At 43.8% G+C, this 21113-nt stretch overlaps 1 long non-coding RNA gene across 3 annotated transcripts in view; it reads right to left on the bottom strand.

Annotated features, from left to right (window-relative positions):
- The window catches only part of LOC125640364 (uncharacterized), a 149123-nt gene extending 128989 nt beyond the window's left edge, over positions 1-20134 (bottom strand). For all 3 annotated transcript variants that reach the window (XR_007357774.2, XR_012669337.1, XR_012669338.1), the window contains exons 1-3: positions 20034-20134; positions 6147-6355; positions 2965-3064 (exon numbers count right to left, since the gene is read on the bottom strand). This is a non-coding gene — a long non-coding RNA (uncharacterized LOC125640364). The remainder of the gene's footprint in view (positions 1-2964; positions 3065-6146; positions 6356-20033) is intronic.
- Positions 20135-21113: the final 979 nt, after the last annotated feature.

The following is a 21113-nucleotide window of genomic DNA, read 5'->3' as shown; positions in this document are numbered from 1 at the left end:
TCTTCCACTCACTTGCTGTTTACATTTCTGTTCACTTCATACCTCCTTACTGAGCAAGGCGTCATACCCTGACCTGGAGCCAGGCAAGTTACATTTCCCCATCTTAGAAACAAGTAAGAGGTCGCATGGGGTCACTTGTGACGGAATGGAGAACAGGACAGTGTATGACAAATCTCTGGGCTTGGCTATCCTGTCTGTAACCACTGCCGTAGTCATCAGACCACATTTCCTACACAGAGCCAGGAAGAGGACCCAGGAGTCCTGATCCCCAACTTTCTATGGCTGTCTAGCCAGTAGTGGTGTAATCCTTTGGTCAAGAGTGTGTTGCAAACCTCTCTAATATCTACTCCACATAAAGGATAACCTTTAGCTCAAATGGTGGAGGTCTGGGCTGTGGAACTGAATATCTAGGGTCCAAAGCCTGCTGACAGCCTGCACGAAGAATCCTTATGGTCACACATGCCACAATTTATTTTTCCATTTTTCTTTTTAAGAACCTCTTATTTCATTCATATAATGAGAAAATAGCCTTAAATGGGTGTTATACTTAAAACCCATTATAATCTGTCACTCAGGGTGCAACAGGCAACAAAACCCCAGTGTTCCACATTTCATACATTTTGATTGCTTGTGTCACACACAGGCAGGTCTGGAGACTGAGAAACTCAATGGCTGTTATGACATGGCCTCTGTCTCCTCTGAGAGCAACCTGGATCTTTTCTTCCACTGAAAACAATGGGAAACTTCTTTACTAGGGGCAGCCCCCTGCACACAGGAGCAATGGAAGCTGGCATCCCCACAAGGAAATACTGTGGGGGCTGATCTATGTTTCTGCACCTGCGTGTCACTCCCTCTCCCTTGCACGCATGCACTGGAGGATGGAGGCAAGAGTGGGACCCAGAGAGACCAGAGTGGCTGCTGCAGTGGACCTCACCCCTCCATTCAAAACATACTTCCTAGCCTTTGTCTGCACTCCCTGTGAAATAGTAGCCATCTTTACTGAAGGCATGAGAAGCCTCAATCCCATAGGGTAGCTTCAGCCCTGTTTGAAGTTTTGGGAAATGATGGCCACTTAGAGGAAGGAAAAATTGTGAACACAAAGGAAAAAGCAGAGCGAAAATCATACGTAACTTTGCTTCATTGCAACATAATTTCTTCTTATGTACATTCTTCGCTAGCTGGCAATGAGTTTCAACTGCACAATGTATGAATAACAGTCTAGGCATTTGTTAGCAATAGAGCATTAAAAAAAGGCAAGGAAGGCAAAAAAAGGTCCCTTTTTTGTTACATCTGATATTTAATAGATGTCTGAAATCAGACAGACTGCTGATGAGTTTTAGGTAACTGTAAAGATGAATCAGCTAGTCTAAAAACTATCCGAGTTGCAGGAGGTATAACTCAAATGAACTAAAAATACAGAGAAATGTTGAAACTGATTATTTTATTCTGCTCAAACTCTCTGTGATTGACACACGTATTTATTTTGCTTACATGGTATTTAGTTTGCTGAAGGGGCGGTGGGGATAACATTATGGGTATTTTTCCAGAGAGACCCGTGTTTATTTAGGTTGGCAGCAGGAAAAGATGTTTTTAAAGCTACATAAATGCCCTGCCACCTGCGGTAAGCTGCTTGTTTTGCGACAGAACAGTCCTAAATGCTGGATGAGAGCTGGAAAATTTAATTAAAACTCACTTCAAAACAAACGCGTCCTGCAAGCATCTCAGGAAATCTATAGGTTCATCATTAAATTCGATAGCAAGTTTATAAAAATCCAAAGACAAAACCAAAAAAATACATCTCAAATACGCATGAGCACACACACAAAAGAACACCTCCAGTTATTCAGATTCTCTTGGACCTTGCTCACTGTGGCAAGGCCCCTGGAGTAAGGCAAACATGAACGACCATCTGTTATTTTTGTCTGCAAAGCAGTGACTTCCCCCTGATGAATCTTTGATAGCAGACAAGGAATGGCAGCAACTGCTCTGGCAGAAAGTGACAGCCAGCAGCCCCGGTCTCATTCCTCTTTTCACTCATCCTGCATGTTAAATGACTGCTTCAAACCCAGGAGTAGCTCTTTACAGATTAAAATTGAATATCCCTTTTCTGCGCTCTCATTTAAATTACAGCAAATGAAGGCAAGTGTCAGGGAGCAAGTGAAGGGAAAATAAGAAAGAGAGAGAGAGAATATCGGAGAATGAGGAACCCCGGAGGGAGCATTCACAGTGCCAAAGAGATACTCATTTTCTAGCACCATCTGTCAGGAGCCACTTGGAGCTTTTTCTTTCTTTCATTTTTTCTCTCTTTTCTTCTTGTTCCCCTCCCCACAATCCTTACCTTGCTTGTGGGAAACATCAGTAGGTAAAACCCTCTGGAACTAAAAGAATTGTGGATTGGATTTGCTTAAAGTGACATTTTATTTTAGGGCTTGATCCGCCTCCCACTGAAGGCAATGAAAAGACTCTCATTGACTTCATCAGGAATCAGATCAGGCCCTTCAGTATCCATTGTTCAACGTCAGCTTCTATATTAATGATTTGTGCTGCTTTCTTGAAATGCTTACTCTGGCAAACAAGCCTCTGGAGATGTGCCTGCTGACTCCAGACACCCAGGCCTATGTTTGCCCACAAGGCCCAGATTGGGTTGGCAATGAAATTACTGATCCCTCTCTATCTGACTGCTTGAGAATGGCAAACAGACCACCTGAGAAGTGGAACTTTTGCAAAAAGAGGTGGTCACCTGGGATTGTTCTGAATCCAGTCTATATGTTTTTGTTTAAAGAAATCCCACACACTATCTGTCAGCAGACTCGCAGCACTTTCACCATGTCAGATTTCCAGGGAAGGTTGCCTTGTGAGCCACAAAACAGCAATATTAACTTGAAATTCATCCTGAAAATTTGTGTTGGTGACAGGGGACTTAGAAGACATTGTTTCATACAAAAATTTGTATTCATGAGTTACCTTAATATTTGGGTCTCAATCCTGCTCCCACTGACAAAAGAAATCTCTACTTTGAAGGTTCAGAATCAGACTCTTCCAAACACAGGATGTAAAGTGGTACCTACAGACAAGTGCATACATATCACAAACTATAGTAAGTGCATAGACATTGGCCTTCAAAGCTTCACTCACATGTTCACTTAAGAACAAGTAATTCTTTAAGTTGCAGGAAAAAATTACATTACACAAAGGTCATTATGGCAGAAGAGTAGTTTTTGGTTGGGTCTATTTTCACAATGATTATTCCAGACCAGTGTAAATACATATGACTATTACAGCACTTGCTATGGCATGTGGCAGTAGGTATTAAGTGGTCATGGGGGAGGATTACTCTAATCATGAATGCTTTCTGTGTTTAGTTTCTCTCTTTTTGTGATTTCATTTTGTTTGATCGACAGCCCCAAAGAATGACCCATATGTTCTGTTTGTTGTCAGTAGCAAGGGCCATGCGGTCAACAGGATTCCAAACCACAGAACCCCGTATTGTCAGATCTCAGAGTTCAGACCTCAGGAGTCAGGCCCCAAAATCAACAGATTGAGTTAAATAATACATTTCACCTTTTTAGTCACCTTCTAGTGCTGGAGCACTTAGGGTTTACTTACACTTGAAACGCTACAGCAACACAGCTGGGCTGCTATAGCGCTTCAGTGTAGACCAATGGGAGAGTTCTCCTATCGGCACAGGTAATCCACCTCCCTGAGTAGTGGTAACTAGGTTGACAGAAGAATTCTTCCATCAACCTAGCATGGAGATTTAGTTCAGCTTCACTATGCTGCTCAGGGGTGGAGATTTTTCACACCCTTGACCAACGTAGTTAAACTGACTTAATTTTCTAGTGTAGACCAGGCCTTAGGCTTCCCGTTTTCAAGCTTTTCTCCACACCATTCGGGCGAGAAAAAATATTTTAGATTGAAAGCTGAGATTCTTAGGCAGGAGTCCTAGCTCCTGGAATCAGGTTTTTAAGACAAACTTCAGATATCGGAAGACTCATGATAAAGTTGTAACACACAACACTGAGTATTCCACCTGGGTGAATCAAACCTGATCTTGAAGGGGCAAGAGGGAACCTCAGTCATTATGCTTCGTAGAGATACCACTGTATTCATATCTTTAATCATCACATTCTCAGGTATTGTGGTGCTGTGGTGTATTGGCAATTCAATTCTCTGTTCTTTTCATAGGAGCTTTTTTTAAAAGATATTTTTTCCTCCAGGAGCATTATTATTATAGGCAATAATGACTCCAGTGTTGGAGCTAGTCAATCTATTTTGCCTGGTCGTTCAACCTGTTGTCCATTGTTTGGTTCTATTGATCCTAGCTATAAGCCCACAGTAACTGTCTACTTCTCCAGATCTTCCACATCAGTCTCCCCACACCACCAGGAGGACTCCTTTGAGGAACAGGAGATGAGGCTGGATAGCCATCTGACTTGGATGGTTTAGACACCACAAATTCTGCATCTTGGCAGGGGGTTAGACTAGATGACCCTTGCAGTCCCTCCTAACCCTGTGGTTCTGGCACTTCCCTGCTTTCTCTGGATATTTAAATTCAATCTAAGGGCAGTCCTCAAAGTATGTGCTTTTCCTGCAGCACGGAGCTAGGAACTCTGGTGTCTGAGGTTGCTAGGTGCTTGGTATAAATACATTTTTTAAAAGCTTATCAGCCCAATAAGTGTTAGATCCTGCCCTCCACTGTGCCACCTTGCCCAGCCCCATGCAAGCAGCACAGCATGATCTATTGTTTAGTGTTTAAGGGCTATATTCAGTCCCAGTTTTGGCAAGGGTGTAAGAAGGTGCAACTTCCATTGAAGGAGACTACTTACACCAAGACTGTTGGGGGGGGAGGGAGATCCTAGCTGCCTTTCTGGCCAGTGCCACTCAAGGGAGCATGGTCTTCTGACTATACTGTATGTACAGACATCTCTCTGGCCCTAGAAGACAAATTTCTTTGGCTATGTCTTCTCCGGAGCGAGAACCACCCACTGCTGGGGCTCCATGAGCATCCAGCATGGAAGGGGAGGGGGGTTTTCAGGCACCTAGTACCACCACCACTCTGCTCTGCATGGAGTTGCAGCATTCAAGGTCTCTGTGCCATGGGTTCTGGCATGGGTTCTCTCCTAATTTTGGCAGGGGGTTGCCTCAATAGTCTCCCACATTTGTTTCTTCATTGACTTTCACTGCACTTTTGTGAGGCTCATGAGCTTTCATCTTTAGTAAAAACTGAGCAAGTTTGAATAGCTAGCACTCAGGGGAAAAACAGAGACATCTAGCTTTTTACTCTCAGTGAGCAATAAAAGATCTACCTATGGGTAGATTTTAATTTATCCAAGTTCAGCAAGGTACTTAAACACATGCATAACTTTAAGCACCTGAAGAGTCTCATTGACTTCAGTGGAACCATTCAGGTGCTCAGAGCTAACTACAGGCTAAATTGGGTCTAAATGAGGGACTGAAAGTATTGCTAGAACCATACATATCTGTAAGAGCTTCTCCTGGCAGGTCTAGGATCCATATCCCTGTTAACTAGAGCAGGTCAAAAATGCGGTGGTGAGGTTGGGGGGGGGGGTTGCACAGAAAAAAAAGTTTACGCATTTTCCTTTTAATATTATTTTAGAAAATTTCAGAACACACACTTCAAAGTTCTTTTCACTATTAAAAAAAGGGGATACCCACTCTTCTAGTTGGTCAAGAAGTGGGGACATTTTTATATAATTTCAACCAAAGCTGTTCTCAGCATCTGAACCAGCTGGGACATAACACAATGCGGGAAAGTGTCCAAAATGTTTGACACCGATTGTCAATGTGCATAAAATAAAATCATGTGTCAGAAACTACACTAGAAGTGATTAAGCAACTGGACTGACAACACTGGCCAAACTCTACTCTTATTTACAAGAAATCGGGTCACCTCTTCGTAAGTCTTTTTTCCTTCCTCTTTCTTCTTTTATACTTATCTTGAATAATTTTTCAAATACCTACTTTTGTGTACCTGCTCCTTTTTGCCGAACACCATCTTTTTCTCATCCCTTCTCCTGTAATTCTCTCGTCTCTTGCCCTTCTTTTTTTTGTTCTGGCTCCTGCTGTTTTGGCCTCTTTCCATATTTTTACTTTAGCTCAGTTTATTTCTTTATCTGTTTACTCACCATTTATCCTTCACATCCAGATTCTCGTCTCCAGATGTGGACCTTAATACTGCCCCCACTCCTGCCATTCATCTCAGCCTGCACATGCTATGCAGGGACTCTCTTTTTGCAAGGCTTGTGCCTGAAGCTACTGCTGTTGCCAACTCTTTACTGCTTCTTTCCTCTCCCCAGACTCCTCAAAGAGCAGGGAAAGCATTCCATGGTGCTACCTGTGAGAAGAGAAAAGGAAGCCACCTAAATCAGTAATGATCAGTGTTCATGTACAGGTTTCAGAGTAACAGCCGTGTTAGTCTGTATTTGCAAAAAGAAAAGGAGTACTTGTGGCACCTTAGTTAGTTAGTCTCTAAGGTGCCACAAGTACTCCTTTTCTTTTTGTTCATGTACAAGCAGCTAAGCACTGAACACAAGGAATCTAATTTTCTTCTCACCCACGCATTGTTTTACACTCGTGTAATTCCTTTGAACTCTGTGGAGTTACTCCTCATTTAGTCTAGTGTAAGAGAAAAATAGGGGTATGTCTACACTATGAAATTAAGTCGATTTTATAGAAGTCGATTTTTAGAAATCGATTTTATACGGTCAGTTGTGTATGTCCCCACTAAGCGCATTAAGTCAGGGGAGCGTGTCCTTAATACCATGGCTAACGTTGACTTACATAGCGGTGCACTGTGGGTAGCTATCCCACAGTTCCCGCAGTCTCTGTTGCCCACTGGCGCCCAATGCCTGATGGAGCAAAAACATTGTCAAGGGTGGTTCTGAGTACGTCATCAGTCGCCCCACCCTCCCTCCCTCCGTGAAAGCAATGGCAGACAATCATTTCGCGCCTTTTTTCCTGGTTTACCTGTGCAGACGCCATACCACGGCAAGCATAGAGCCCGCTCAGCTCACCATTGCTGTGCCAATTGGGACATTATGGCAGCAGTGGGGCTGGTTGATACAGTAGAACGCCAATTCTGGGCCTGGCAAACAAGCACAGACTGGTAGGACTGCATAGTGTTGCAGGTATGGGAAGAGTCACAGTGGCTGTGAAACTTTTGCATGTGTAAGGACACTTTCCTTGAACTTTGTGAGTTGCTTTCCCCCACCCTGAAGCACAGGAATACCAAGATGAGAGCTGCCCTGACAGTTAAGAAGTGAGTGGCAAAAGCCCTGTGAAAGCTTGCAATGCCTGACTGCTACCGGTCAGTCGGGAACCAATTTGGAGTGAGCAAATCTACTGCTGGGACTGCTGTGATCCCAGTAGCCAATGCAATCACTGATGTTCTGCTATCTGGGGCAGTGACTCTGGGAAATGTACAAGTTATAGTGGATGGCTTTGCTGAAATGGGGTTCCCTAACTGTGGTGGGGCAATAGACGGAATGCATATCTCTATCTTGGCACAGGACCATGTTATCAACCAGTACACAAACTGCCAGGGGTACTTCTCAATGGTGCTGCAAACACTGGTGGATCACAAGGTACGTTTCACCGACATCAACGTGTGATGGCTGTGAAAGGTGAATGACGCTCGCATCTTTAGGAACTCCAGCCTGTTCGAGCAGTTGCAAGAAGGGACTTATTTCCCAGACCAGAAAATTACTGTTGGGGATGTTGAAATTCCAATAGTTACCCTTGGGGACCCAGCCTACCCCTTGTTCCCATGGCTCATGAAGCCGTACACAGGCAACCTGGACAGTAGTAAGGAGCAGTTCAGCTATGGGCTGAGCAAGTGCAGAATGGTGGTAGAATGTGCCTTTGGAAGTTTAAAAGCTCGCTGGCACTGTTTGCTGACTAGTTAGACCTCAGCACAACCAACATTCTCATTGTTATTGCTGCTTGCTGTGTGCTCCATAATATCTGTGAGAGTAAGGGGGAGATTGAGGCAAATTGCCTGGCGGCTGATTTTGAGCAGCCAGACACTAGGGCGATTAGAAGATCACAGCTAGGCATGCTGCACATCAGAGAGGCTTTGAAAAACAGTTTCATGACTGGCCAGGCTACGATGTGACAGTTGTGTGTGTTTCTCCTTGCTGCAAACCCACCCCCTTTGTTGATTTTAATTCTCTATAAACCAACCACCCTCCCGCCTTCGATCACAGCTGGCAAAGGAAATAAAGTCACTATCATTTTGAAACCATTCATTCTTTCTTTATTAATTTTTAAAAAGTGAGATAACTGACAAGGTAGCCCGGGTGGGGTGGGGTGCGGGAGGAGGGAAGGACAAAGCCACATTACAAATCAAAACTGTTTGAATGACAGCCTTCTGTTGCTTGGGCCATCCTCTGGAGTGGTGTGGCTGGGTGCGCGGAGCCTCCCCCCTGTGTTCTTGGGCATCACCTTCTAATCTGCGATAACCTCAGGGACGGAGATGATACAGGGAGCATAGAAACATTTGCACCTGGGCGGAGATAAAAAGGGAGAGTAAAATTTAAGATGATACAATTCTGAGAACAAAAAGGAGGCTCTTTCACAGTGAATCAAGCAATTCACAGCAGACAGCACATGTGCTTTAGGTACAAGGTCGCATTTTGCCTTTTATATTGAGCGCCTGCTCGTATGGTGACACATCACAAACGGCTGGGCAACAGAATTCAGTTTCCAGGTAGCCATAGTAAGCCAAAGGGTATGCAGAGTTGGCTTCTTACGCCTTCATAACATGTGGGAATGGTTTCAAACTGCAGCACCCTCCTTTCCCATAGCAAGCAATGCTGGTTGGGTTTCACATTTAAAAGGAGGGGCTGCGGTTTTGGGGGGATGTGCAGCACACCCCTCCCCCAACCCCAGGATGTCCCAGGAGGATTCCCTCTCCATCCCCAGACACGTTAGCAGACTTTTCCAGTAGCTGTACTGGCAGAAAATGCATCCCAATTCTTCAGGGCAAATCAAATATTAAACACAATTGCTTTTAACCCCTGTACTGTAGTTACAAATGTGCACTCACCAGAGCTGCCTTCTCTGGCTTCAGGATGGGGATCCCATCTTGGGAGGGTTTTGGCTCCAGGGTGATGAAAAGGTCCTGGTTGCTGGGGTGAATGGATTCATCGCTTGCCTGCTATGCATTCTCCTCCTCCTCATCCACAAAATCCTCCTCCCTGTTACGTGAGACTCCCACCTTGCAGGTGTCCACGGACACTGGTGGGGTAGTGGTGGGGTCCCCCCCTAGAATGCCATGCAGCTGATCGTAGAAGCAGCATATATGGGCCTCTGACCCGAAGCAACAGTTTGCCTCCTTTGTCTTTTGGTAGGCTTGCCTGAGCTCCTTAACTTTTGCGCAGCACTGCTGTGTGTCCCTGTTGTAGCCTCTCTCCACCATGCCCTGTGCGATTTTGGCATATATATATTAGCATTTCTTCTTTTTGATCGGAGATTCTTCTCTCCATACATCAATCAGACCCAGTGTCTCCCTTTCGGTCCATGCTGGAGCTCGTTTGCGATTCTGGGGGGACTGCTGAGCACGCCACGCTGACCAAAACAGGAAATGAAGTTCAAAATTTCCCGGGACTTTTCCTGTGTACCTGGCTAGTGCATCGGACTTCAAAATGCTGTCACATTGTAGTACTCTGGGATAGCTCCCAGAGGCCAATACTGTCTAATTGGGTCTGCACTACCCCAAATTCGACCCAGCAAGGTCAAATTTAGCGCTACTCCCCTCACCAGGGAGTACAGAAGTTGATTTTAAGAGCCCTTTAGGTCGACAGAAAGGGGTTGGTTGTGTAGACGCATTCATTTTAAAATCGACCTAACACGGCTAAATTCGACCTAACCCCATAGTTTAGACAGGGCCTACTCCTACATATCCCTTCCTCTGCAGGTACATTCGGGGAATTTAAATTGCATCTCATGTGTAGGAATCCTGGAGCAATCCAGAAAAAGCACCACAACCTGGGAATTAAAAGAAAATCCATACAAATTGATAGCTCAGCTATCAACACTTCTCAGTCTTGACCACTGTCTGGGCTCCTTAAGCAGAAACTGATGACTGTGCAGACTTCATTAAAATATTTAAGGAACTGATTTAAAAATCATTCATATCTAAAATGTATTTTCATATATCTCTCACACACACACACACACACACACACATACACACACACCTTTGTTTAGATTGCGCATCTCAATGTAAGCATGGGAATAGACAGATTGGATTGATCCAGAAGCCTTTGCACAAGTGTTGTAACAGGCTGCCTAGTTCCTTCTGGTGTCCCACTCTGTTAGCCCTGCAGGCAATGGAAGATGTCAATTGATTTCTGATGATTCACTATAGCGGGAGTAGAGGCTGTAGCTAATTAACTCAACCAGGAATACATGGCAGGTAGGAGTGGCACAGGATGAAATCTATACTCTGGGGTCAGTAATCTTAAAAAGGAAGCCTGGACGCAAGTAGGGCCAGAGAGAAGGCTTGGGCTGGAGTTCATGTTGTGTGAATTTCTTCTAAAACCAAACCGCAGGAAGGGGACAAGTTCACACACAGCATCTGTCTACTGCATTTTAAAATGGGGAAATGCCACCTGCTCACATGTTGTTACAAATGTCACAATCAAAGTGCCTTTGAAATAGTACCCTCTCTTGCAATTGATATAATCACTGATGTAATCAATGTATTACATACTATATTTGCAAAGAGCAAGAGCCAACCTTTACTTTGTCCGAATGATTTTAGTTTTTAATTAAGAAAGAGCAAAAGCAGAGAATCCAAACAGAGATGAGTCAAAACCATATTATTAATTATTATTAATTTTATTAATAATAACCATCCCCCAGCATTGGTTTGGATAAAGTAAAACCTGTCTCTGAACCATGGCTGGTTTTGGATTTGCAAAGTTAAAGACTGAACTGATGTGGGTTTGCAAAACAAATTGAAACCACCCAGCTTGACTAAAAGAAAAGGAGTACTTGTGGCACCTTAGAGACTAACAAATTTATTTGAGCATAAGCTTTCGTGAGCTATAGCTCACTTCATCGGAACAGCTTGACTGTTATAGAAATTGGACAGAGCTCAAATTTTTTAACCAAAGCCACAGGTGAATGCACTGGGTGAAATTCAAAGTACTGCTCATCATCTATAAGTGCAGGATTACAGCCACAGGCTAACACTTACTCATCTGTGTGGTTTGGGGGCACTGCCCCTTAAACTGCAAGCCTCGGGCCAGCACAGAATTTGCCCACACACATGGCCCCATTGACCTGACTGAAGCTGCTTCTCCAAATATAGAAATCAAACTACACCTATGGTGAGTAGTCCCTATTCATAGTAGTAAACTTAAGCATGTGTGTAACAGGGAAGTCTAATGGTTGCAGCAATGGGCTCTCTTTAATCCCTGCTGTGCTGGTGGTCAGTTTCTTTGCTTTATCACAATATGCATTCGTTTTTGCAGGATCAGAGCCTAAGCGATCTGTGCCACTGTCATTTCAGCAACTTCTTTTCCCAATATGTCCACTCTGCTCCAAACTGAGTCCCCATTTTTGTGAGAATGCTGATTCTCCTTTGACTGGAATAAAGTGTGCTTTTCTCTGGTTATACTTCCAGGGGGGAAGGATGACCTCCTTACAGCCACTAGCCTGGGACTCAAGACAATCTGAGCTCACTTCCTGGTTCTTCTAAAGACATCCTCTGTGACCTTGAACAAGACCTCTAGGGTCAGATCCACAAAGAGACTTAGACATTAATCATTGTGTAAGAAGCCTGGGCACCTAACTCAGCCTTTATGGCTCCCATTATTGTTTCAGTGATTTTCCAGGCACCTGAAAGGTATTGCAACTCTGAGGATTGCAGTGCCTAAGTCCCTTTGTGGATCTGGGACTTAGTCTCAAAATATTCGTTTTCTTCTTGTATGTTGCATCCACTTCTCCCGCTCTCTGTCTATATTGTCTATTTAGACTGGAAAGCGTTCGGGGCAGGAACTGGCTCTGGGAGGTATAATTCCCAGGTCTTGGATGGCAAGCCCAAAGCTGTGTGCCAGCACAGCCACACGGCTATTTTTAGATGCTAGCTCGAGTGGGGCTGGCACATGTATGTCTACCCGAGCTGGGAATTACTCCTCCCAGAGGCTCTGTAGACGTACTCAGTTCCTGCAGCCACTAGACCAGTGGGGTCTTGCTGTTGGTTGGGGCCTCTAATAATAGCAATCAGGTGCTGAGTGTCTTAGAATGACTTGTACTACTGATAAATAACAGAATCAAATGATAATAAATAATCATAATATGGTCACCTGAGCTGGGATTTGACCAGAACCCTCACAAAAAGTTCCTTGAAAATCTTTAATGTCCACAAGTTGGCAGGGCCCTAATTTTTTTCATCTCTTGCACAAGACAGGTTATTTATAACAGCCAATGATTCAGGGAGGAGTTATGGGACACCTTTTTTATGCATGTATTATATCAGATTTTGCAAGCACTCCTAGAAGATTGCAAGTAGTATATATGGCTTTTCTTTACAATATATCACAAGAACCAGGAGACCTGGCCGCTTGTGTGTCACCGTAAATGTAAATTTGTTTGTACCACATCAAATCCCATAAATGAAAGCATTAGTTATAAAAACTGAAGTACAATTTGGTGTGTTTTACCTCTTCACTCCTGCTATTAAATCTTTTTTTCCCCTCCAAAGGTGCACATGTCATGGCATAAGGAGCAAACTGTTGACAGATGGCACTGAAACCCCACAGTCCCATAATTGAGGCTTATTTTCATACATCCCTGCCAGTCTGAAATCTAATTGCCAATAAAAACAATACTGTGATATTGCCACATCTAATACTATCGTATTTCTCAAAAGTTACACTTGAATCCACTTGTAAATTCTCATCTCCCAGAGCAAAACATTTCCCCCCTTCCATTTGAAAAAAGCACCATAAATCTATGTACACTCGTTCAATTTTGAATGGGAAGTTACCTCCCTCCTCCCCAAAGAGCTCTCACATAGTTATTGTTACTGCCATTCGGAGAGTACTAAATATTCTTTGTTTACTTAGTTGCAGTACAGATGTGCTTCCGACATCTCCTCTTATTAAAATATGATAATGGTTAGATTGACAATAACAGTTGTTCTTATAAAAGGATCAGCTAAAACAAGGATAAAATATGCAATCTTTGCTATATTAACCACTTGCATAGCGCCCAAGGTTTCAGATAGACGCGTTGTATTTGGACCCATTTCCAATGTGTCAGGCACTGTTCATCCTCACAGTCCATCAATTCCATTTCATTGTACTGCTTATTCATACTGTGCTTTTTTAGAAAAATTTGATGTGCATATGAAGAAAGGCTTAAAAAGGAAATATGTACTCAAAATACTTTATTAGTTATAAAGAAGAACATGTAATGATGATTATACTAATGACCTAATACTACATTAACTGCTATGTGCAAATTGTACAGCACTGCTCAGCCTTGAAAGTCCCTAAATATTTTCTACAAACTGGCCCTGATCCTGCAAACCCTCATACACATATTTAACGTTACTATAGCAAGTATGATTTCAATGATCTCAAAAGGACTACTCACAACAATAAAATTAAGCACATGAGTAAGTGTATACTTATTTGCAGGACTTGAGCCTTTACATGACCGTATACATACACACCATATACTCACCCCTGAGATGCAGTCACCTATGGGATGGAAACAGCAAGTTTTTAAAGCCACACAACAACTCCAAAATAATTTGGGTCAGGAAAAGAAGGAGCCTACTGTAAAATTGCCAGGGAATTTTTAGGTACTATTATTATTTGAACTGGTCGATTAATTCATTATGAATAAGTATTCAACAAATTAAGTCCTTTGTCCTGTTTATGGATCATTGGCAAGCTGATCCCACTTTCCACAAATATATTAGTTATAAGACTTTGCTGAATAGTTTATGTGAACAAATTTCTGCAAACTGCAGCAGTTGGCATCTAAGTCACATGGTATTGGTATTTGCTCCCTGATTAGATGACTGGACATTTTCAAAAAGAGAGAAGAATGCAAGACTTTGAGCAGGGAGTTGGACTAGATGACTCCCGAGGTCCCTTCCAACCCTGATATTCTATGATTCTAAGACAAATGACAAATAGTGAGTAACATATAGCAAACATGCTTATTGGCACACAAATTAGGAAATTCATACAAAGAACTGCCATTCCCTACACACCTGTTTGAACAAAAACCCATTTTTGCAAGTGTTTGTAAATCTTCACTAATAAGGACACAAACATGGTCCACCCAAAAAGTTGTTCAAAAACTGAACAAATCTTCACAAACACTATTTTTGCAGTAAGCACCTAGCTCCAGTTATTATTCTTTGTCTATGTGCCATCATTATGCTACTTACTGTATATTGCAAAGAGGGAGAAATTGTCATGTTTCCTAGCATGGTCACGCAGCTGAGAGAATCTTCATTGTTAGTATGCTACAGCCTCTGTACTTCAGGAATCCAGAGTGAGACCGGGGATATAAAGTTTAAACCGCAAATCTCTTTATTAGATACATAACAAGATGGCTCCTTCAGACTCTGAGCACGCAGATCTTGAGTCTGTCTGCCTTGTCATGTGAGACACCTTTCACAATGGGAGGCTCACTGGTGATTACACATGACTAATTTTAAAGAGTGTTCCTGTAGCCTTGTCAGTCCCAGGATATCAGAGAGACAAGAGGGGTGAGATAATATATTTTACTGGACCAATTTCAGTTGGTGAGAGAGACAAGCTTCTGAGCTCTTCTTCAGATCTGGGAAACTATCTCAGAGTATCACTGCTAAGTACAAGGTGGAAGAGATTGCTTAGCATAAGTAGTAAACACATATTTCAAGGGACCATTCAAGGTGTGGTGGCCCATTAACACCTCTCCAGTCATAGGAAGGAAAGTTCCGTCTTGTTACAATTTAAATTCTATGAATGTATCTGTATCCAAGAAAATCTGTCTCTGTCAGGATCACACTCTGCCAGTTCTCCTGGCTTTCTGCATGCAACACACACAGCCAATATCCTAGCCCCAGGGAAAACCCTACTGGGTTAGCCTTAACTTGCCATGCAGCCAGTCCCACTATTCTCTGCAGCTGTTTTTACATAAAGGGGCTGCTCACTTGTTCTGTTTAGCCTGAAAGAGTGCTTGGCACACACCTAGTGGCCTTAAAGAGGCCTGAGATTGCATCACCTGATGGCAGCCATAAACATCTTTCAGTATAACAACAATATTAATCTAATTATAGATAGTCAATGCATATTGCTGTTATCCAAGTTATAGATAAAACAACATAGGAGTAATCTCAGGCGATTCACTTCCAGCATAATTAATGCAGTAAGAAAGGCAGAATCAGTGATTCTCCAGTGATGGAGTATGAAGTATCTGGTCCCTACAAGGGATGGGAATGAGGGACATAAGTCTTTTCCTACCTCCACTGGTAGTCAACTCAAAGGAGCCAGGAAGGAGGTCATGACCCTACCCCTTCCTCCACACCAGAATGGGTGCACACACAGCAAGGAGCCCCTTCCTAAGGGGTGATACAGCAAGTCAATAAACATTTGTTTGTCAATCTCTGGAAAACTGCAACTTTGCACTGCTCTTACCACAGACTTGCGCCTGTCTGGTGCAATCTGGCCCCACTCCTGTGTGAGTGCTTCTATTAATTCAATCAGTCCAGCAGGGGTAGAAGAATACCAGGACTGAAAGAGTTACTGAAGGCCATACAATGACTATTAGACATCGTTGGGTTTCCCAGCATGGATGATTTACACTAGTCAGACTGTTACTCTTCATATGAGCCTTAACATAAATCACATGAGAGGGACAACAATCTCTCCGGCTCTGTCATGACCAAAGCAGTATATTTCAGTTTGTCACCAGCAGACTGATGAAAAAAGAGATGCTAAGGATATTAGGCATGGAGCCAATTCCTATTTCACGTACAATTTTAGAAGTTTCAATTACACACACATATTGAATCCACCATCCTGGGGTCAGGTGTAAGCCCCAAGCCCAAGCAAATTCCCAGATCCAATTCCCACCTCCTAACTTTGATCATTTAAAATCCAAGCACAGAGCTGAATTTTGCAATGGGACACATCAAAGCCCTAGATTCAAACACCTCCAAACTTTGGGACACTCAAAATCTGAATCCAAATTTTGCAGCTTGAGATGAGCTCTGGTTGCTGTATTTTCATAAGTGAAGTCAGCGGTAAGAAAAGCCACAGATACCCTTCAAGGTTTTCTAAGCTGACGGGAGGGCTTGGTCGAAAGTAGGCCAAAGACAGGAACAGATGATCTTCCTGGAGGTTGGATGAACCCTGGAAAGCTGTGGTTTGCTCACTCAGAAGATACACCAGTGCACCCACAAGGGAGGGTCATGGAAAGGGAGACCTTCCAAGGAAGACAGATGAAGGTCACAAAGAGGGAAAAGGCTGGAGAAGTCTAATTGAGAAGGAGGCAGAGCGGCAGCCTATTGAGGGTGACAGAAGTGGGTGGGAATGCCACAGGGCACCAAGGCTGGAACCAGGGGGTCAGGAGCCATGGCACACACACTTTTTAACAAAACTCCCCCCCACACACACACACTTTTTAACAAAAGAAACATAGGCGCTCTCTGCGGGATATTTTAAGTATTAATTCCTCCACCACTTTGACTTTGGCCCCTCTACTTCTACAAAGGTTCCAGTGCCTGAAGGGCCATTGTCCCGTCCCCTCCCTGCTTTAAAATTGGTCTGGGAACGAGCACACTGTGACCTGGCCCAGTTGGCCAGCATCCGGGTTCCACTCTGCATTGAGCCACATGCCAGCAGCTGGGCCCATACCTGTCGGCTACCAAAACTGCAGCGCAGGCTCCTCTTGGTGCCAGGGACCCGCCAGATCTGGAAAACAGGAAGCCAAGAGCTTTGGGCTTGTCAGCAGGGAGAGTAAGGTAAGAAGTGTGCATGGAGGGGCGGAATGGGGCTCTGGGACGGTGGAACTGGTAGGAGGGGCAGGGGCTCTCAGAGCGGGACGGGAGGGCTCCCCCTCCACTCTTGCAGTCCTCCTAGTGCCCAAGCCAGAGGGCCCATTTATGCTTATGAAAACTGAGGAGCAGAAGAAGTGGATGCCTGAAGATTTCCTGCTCCATCTCCTGCCAAAGCAGAAGCGCTGACAGGGGAAAGTGTGCACTGGGGGCAGGGGCTTCTCCATGCTTTAGAAAGGAGAGAAGAAATAAAATCAGTTAAGGAAACTATTATTTTTAAAGCTGGGTGTAAGACACTTTCCTTCTGAGTAGGAGACGTTCCAAACCCTTCCTGACTATTATAAAAGCAATTTTCAAAAGTTCCTATCAAAACTTTTTAACACAGACTATAACAGGATGTCTGGTTCTGAGCCCCTACATAATATTGTACTCTTACTGAGTCACCTGGATATCAGGTGCTGCAATCCTGTAAAGAGACACAACCAGCGTGAGGTTGATCTGTTGTGGTAATTTAAGTTAACATTTTGTTCAATATCTTTATTAATGATCTGGAGGATGGCGTGGATTGCACCCTCAGCAAGTTTGCAGATGACACTAAACTGGGAGGAGTGGTAGATATGCTGGAGGGTAGGGATAGGATACAGAGGGACCTAGACAACTTAGAGGATTGGGCCAAAAGAAATCTGATGAGATTCAACAAGGACAAGTGCAGAGTCCTGCACTTAGGACGGAAGAATCCCATGCACCGCTACAGACTCGGGACTGAATGGCTAGGAAGCAGTTCTGCAGAAAAGGACCTAGGGGTTGCAGTGGATGAGAAGCTGGATATGAGTCAACAGTGTGCCCTTGTTGCCAAGAAGGCTAACGGCATTTTGGGCTGTATAAGTAGGGGCATTGCCAGCAGATTGAGGGATGTGATCATTCCCCTCTATTTGACATTGGTGAGGCCTCATCTGGAGTACTGTATCCAGTTTTGGGCCCCACACTACAAGAAGGATCTAATCGCCTTCTATGATGAGATTACTGGTTCTGTGGATGAAGGGAAAGCAGTGGATGTACTGTTTCTTGACTTTAGCAAAGCTTTTGACACAGTCTCCCACAGTATTCTTGTCAGCAAGTTAAAGAAGTATGGGCTGGATGAATGCACTATAAGGTGGGTAGAAAGTTGTCGGGCTCAACAGGTAGTGATCAATGGCTCCATGTCTAGATGGCAGCCGGTATCAAGTGGAGTGCCCCAAGGGTCGGTCCTGGGGCTGGTTTTGTTCAATATCTTCATAAATGATCTGGAGGATGGTGTGGATTGCACTCTCAGCAAATTTGCGGATGATACTAAACCAGGAGGAGTGGTAGATACAGTGGCAGGTAGGGATAGGATACAGAGGGACCTAGACAAATTGGAGGATGGGACCAAAAGAAATCTGATGAGGTTCAACAAGGATAAGTGCAGGGTCCTGCACTTAGGACAGAAGAATCCAATGCACAGCTACAGACTAGGGACCGAATGGCTAGGCAGCAGTTCTGCGGAAAAGGACCTAGGGGTGACAGTGGACGAGAAGCTGGATATGAGTCAACAGTGTGCCCTTGTTGCCAAGAAGGCCAATGGCATTTTGGGATGTATAAGTAGGGGCATAGCCAGCAGATCGAGGGACGTGATCGTTCCCCTCTATTCGACATTGGTGAGGCCTCATCTGGAGTACTGTGTCCAGTTTTGGGCCCCACACTACAAGAAGGATGTGGAAAAATTGGAGAGAGTCCAGCGAAGGGCAACAAAAATGATTAGGGGACTGGAACACATGAGTTATGAGGAGAGGCTGAGGGAACTGGGGATGTTTAGTCTACAGAAGAGAAGAATGAGGGGGGATTTGATAGCTGCTTTCAACTGCCTGAAAGGGGGTTCCAAAGAGGATGGCTCTAGACTGTTCTCAGTGGTAGCAAAGAACAGAACAAGGAGTAATGGTCTCAAGTGGCAGTGGGGGAGGTTTAGGTTGGATATTAGGAAAAACTTTTTTACTAGGTGGGTGGTGAAGCACTGGAATGCATTACCTAGGGAGGTGGTGGAATCTTCTTCCTTTGAGCTTTTTAAGGTCAGGCTTGACAAAGAGCCCTGGCTGGGATGATTCAGTTGGGGATTGGTCCTGTTTTGAGCAGGGGGTTGGACTAGCTGACCTCCTGAGGTCCCTTCCAACCCTGATATTCTATGATGAAGCCAGACCCTATGATGGGGACAATTGCAAGCCATATTCAGTGTTTGTGCACTCTGTCTGCATGGCCCTCCCTGCTTCCTTTTGGGGTATAAAAAACAATGGTTTGTCTTATTGTCAAGGTTCCTCCCCCACTCTGAACTCTAGGGTACAGATGTGGGGACCTGCATGAAAAACCTCCTAAGCTTATCTTTACCAGCTTAGGTCAAAACTTCCCCAAGGTACAAAATATTACACCCGTTATCCTTGGAATGGCCGCTACCACCACCAAACTAATACTGGTTACTGGGGAAGAGCTGTTTGGACGCGTCTTTCCCCCCAAAATACTTCCCAAAACCTTGCACCCCACTTCCTGGACAAGGTTTGGTAAAAAGCCTCACCAATTTGCCTAGGTGACTACAGACCCAGACCCTTGGATCTTAAGAACAATGAACAATCCTCCCAACACTTGCACCCCCCCTTTCCTGGGAAATGTTGGATAAAAAGCCTCACCAATTTGCATAGGTGACCACAGACCCAAACCCTTGGATCTGAGAACAATGAAAAAGCATTCGGTTTTTACAAGAAGACTTTTAATAAAAAATAGTAGTAAATAGAAATAAAGAAATCCCCCCTGTAAAATCAGGATGGTAGATATCTTACAGGGTAATTAGATTCAAAAACATAGAGAACCCCTCTAGGCAAAACCTTAAGTTACAAAAAAGATGCACAGACAGAAATAGTTATTCTATTCAACACAATGCTTTTCTCAGCCATTTAAAGGAATCATAATCTAACACATACCTAGCTAGATTACTTACTAAAAGTTCTAAGACTCCATTCCTGTTCTGTCTCTGGCAAGAGCAGCATACAGACAGACACAGACCCTTTGTTCCTCTCCCTCGTCCCAGCTTTTGAAAGTATCTTGTCTCCTCATTGGTCATTTTGGTCAGGTGCCAGCGAGGTTACCTTTAGCTTCTTAACCCTTTACAGGTGAGAGGAGCTTTCCCCTGGCCAGGAGGGATTTCAAAGGGGTTTACCCTTCCCTTTATATTTATGACACTTATACCTTGATTTGAAAAAGAAATATTTTCATGCTGTACTTTATCTTTATTTCATGTTTGGCTGACAAGCTGATGTGTATTTGGCTTACGACAGTACCCAGGCATCTCCTAGTGTAGTATGTATGGGGCCAGATAGATTAGACAGATCACAGAAGATGTAATGCAGTCACTGTTTGACCAAATGATTTAGCCACTGAAAATTGGGCAGACTTTGCTGCTTTATGTGTATTCAAATCAGCTGTCCTTTTCCAGCCCTAATTTTAGCTTGTTATCCCAGGACACCAGCTAAGTCAATCAGTTCTTACAATCAGGCTCCACTGCTGCTGCAGGATACAAAATAACGAAGAAAAATAGCTGGTCTGCTGGAGTGAGGTAATCTGATTGGCACTACAGAGATGTGGAATAAAGCATAAAAGACTGGAACTTAACCCTTAGAGAGGTATCTGAGCCATGGTTTTGGATTCAGATTCTCAAATGTGACATCCCCCAGAATATGGAGGTGGGTTAGGTTCATTGTTCCAGCTTGAGCCCATTGTAGGAATATGATCAAGCCACAAAACTTGGTCCATTTGGAGCTAGTCGAAGGGGAGAGGGTTCAGACCTCGGAGTTCAGCACCCCTTCATCTCTTGTATTCGCTTCTTTATTTAGCAATTTGTAAAACAAACATAACCACATGTTTTAGGCACACAACTAAAACAATGACAAATCACACACAGTAAGCCAACCAGAAGCTCTCAACATGCTCTTACCCTATTAACCAAGACAGTCTATAAGCAGGATTGTCTATAGCCAGCACCTCCAAACCACATCCGCCCTGCTAATCCACCACCTTCTCA

This window comes from Caretta caretta, chromosome 7 (assembly GCF_965140235.1).
Source record: "Caretta caretta isolate rCarCar2 chromosome 7, rCarCar1.hap1, whole genome shotgun sequence".
Taxonomy (NCBI): Eukaryota; Metazoa; Chordata; order Testudines; family Cheloniidae; genus Caretta; species Caretta caretta.
This window is presented reverse-complemented; position numbering and strand designations above follow the sequence as displayed.